Source organism: Carlito syrichta, unplaced genomic scaffold, assembly GCF_000164805.1.
Source record: "Carlito syrichta isolate Samal-C Ts95f unplaced genomic scaffold, Tarsius_syrichta-2.0.1 Scaffold308969, whole genome shotgun sequence".
NCBI classification, from domain to species: Eukaryota; Metazoa; Chordata; class Mammalia; order Primates; family Tarsiidae; genus Carlito; species Carlito syrichta.
This window is the reverse complement of record NW_007253065.1, coordinates 38,181-40,621: the sequence shown is the minus strand read 5'-3', so window position 1 is coordinate 40,621 and position 2,441 is coordinate 38,181. Positions and strand designations below refer to the sequence as shown.

The following is a 2,441-nucleotide window of genomic DNA, read 5'->3' as shown; positions in this document are numbered from 1 at the left end:
GGCTAATTTTTGATTTATTGTAGAGACGAGGTCTCACCAAGTTGCCCGGGCTGGTCTCGAGCCCACGGGCTCAGGCAATCCATTCGCCTTGGCCTCTCAAAGTGCTGGGATTACAGGCTGAGCCACCGAACCCGGCCACTTATATATAAATTTACAAAACATGTCCAGTTCTGTATATTGAAAATTACAAAATACTGATGAAAAAAATTAATGGGAAAAAAATCAAAAAAAAAAAAGAAAAAAAAAAAGAAATTAAAGAATATCTGAACAAGTATTTTAAAAATATATGTTTTCTGGCATTCCTAAAAAAATGCACTAAAGTTTTCTTTTTAAAATTATACTTTATCATCCGGACATGGTGGCTCACACCTGTAATCCCAGAACTTTGGGAAGCAGAGGTAAGAGGATTGCCTGAGCCCAGGAGTTTGAGACCAGCCTAGGCAATTGGCGAGACCTCGTCTCTACAATAAATAAAAATATTAGCCAGGTAAGGTGGCATGCGCCTGGAGTTATAGCTGGAAGGCCGAGGCAGAAGGATTGCTTGAGCCCAGCAGGTCGAGGCTGCAGTGGCCATGAGTAGCCACTATACTCCAGCCTGGGTGACAGAGAGAGACTCCAACTCAAAAAAGAAAAAAGAAAAAAAAAAGACTAGGCTTGGTGGCTCAACCTGTAATCCCAGCACTTTGGGAGACTGAGGTGAGTGGATTGTCTGAGCCTGGGCAACTTGGTAAGATCTCGTCTCTACAATAAAACAAAAATTAGCCAGGCATGGTAGTGTGTGCCTGTAGTTCCAACTACTTGGAACACTGAGACAAGAGGATCGCTGGAGCCCAGCAGGTTGATACTGAGGTGGCCATGAGTGTGCCACTGCACTCCAGCCTGGGTGACGGAGTGAGACTCCAACACACACACACACACACACACACACACACACATGCTATATATATATAGAGAGAGAGAGATAGATAGATATAGATACACACATACATATATATATATATATATATATATACTTTTTCTTTTTTTAACTTTTAACTTTTTTATTTTAAAATTGTGGGGTACAATTCAGGGTTAGGTATATAAATATTCATTATGCAGGTACCCTTGTGGATGAGGTGTGCCCCACTTCCCTAGGCAGATTTCCACTGCTGCCAATCCCACCACCCATCTCCACCCACCCCCCCATAGTTTCCCACTATTTTGTAGAGACGAGTATAGTATTGCGATAGTTGTTCAAGGTCTACTTATGAGTGAGAACATATGGTACTCAGTTATTTGTTCCTGTGAAAGATCACTCAGTATTATAGACTCTAATTCCATCTAGGTTGCTGCAAAGTTCATGATTTTGTTCTTCTTTATGGCTGTGTAATATTCCATTGTGTATATGTACCACATTTTTTAAATAATCAATATATATTTTTTTGTGACACATGCACTGTATTGACCGCCACTGTAGAAAAGTGTGTGAATACAAACTGTTGTATAAAGGTGCCGAGGCAGGGGGAAGAGAATGAAAGGTCGGGCACATGGGCCTCACCATGGTAGATGATGAACTCCACGTTGCCTCAGTCTACTGAAACACTACGAAGATCAAGACTGGAACAAGGATGACACCAATGGTCCCAAGGATGCCGAGGATCAGGGTCCAGATGCTCAGGCACTTGGCGGTGGAGGCGTAGGCCTGGGCCCCGGTCACGTCGCCCCCCATCTTCCTGTCCCTAGACTTCACGGAGTAGGTGAAGGGGATGACGCCCAGACAGCAGATGTACAGGAAGAGCGTGTTGAACAGGGACCAGACGACGTGGTTGGGCACGGAGGTGTCGCTGTGGATGTGGATCACGACGGACAACGTGGGAGCAGAGCCATGGGGTGTCCCCAGCATGGCCACCTCTCGCTCTTCCTTGAGTATCTCATAGTTTGGGGGGGGCGCCAGTGCTGGCCGGAGTGAAGAAGGCCTGGGAAGTGTGGTGCATGGTTGGAGACAGGGGCGTTGTCAATCAATATTTTTTATTATGATATTGTGGGATACAGTTAAGGGTTGGGTATACAAGTACGCTTCGTTCAGGCACCCTTGTTGATAAGAGGTCTCCCCGTGCCCAGACAGATATTTACTACTGTTAATCTCATCTCCCTTCCCCTCCCCCCCATAGTTTCCCACCATGTCAGTCATTTTCTTATAGTATTACATTGGATGTTCAAGGTCCACTATATGAGAGAGAACATGTGATACTCAGATCTTTGTTTCTGTGAGAGGTCACTCAGTATTATAGACTCTAGTTCCATCCAGGTTGCTGCAGAATTCATGATATTGTTCTTTTTTATGGCTGTGTAGTATTCCATTGTGTATATGTACCACATTTTTTTAATCCAGTCCTCTTTTGATGGGCAGCACAATTGGTTCCATGTTCTTGCTATTGTGAACAATGGTGCAATAAACATAC

The 2,441-nt window shown here is 44.1% G+C and overlaps 1 pseudogene; it reads right to left on the bottom strand.

Moving 5' to 3' along the window:
- Positions 1–1,570: 1,570 nt before the first annotated feature.
- Positions 1,571–1,973, bottom strand: LOC103268905 (annotated as a pseudogene).
- Positions 1,974–2,441: the final 468 nt, after the last annotated feature.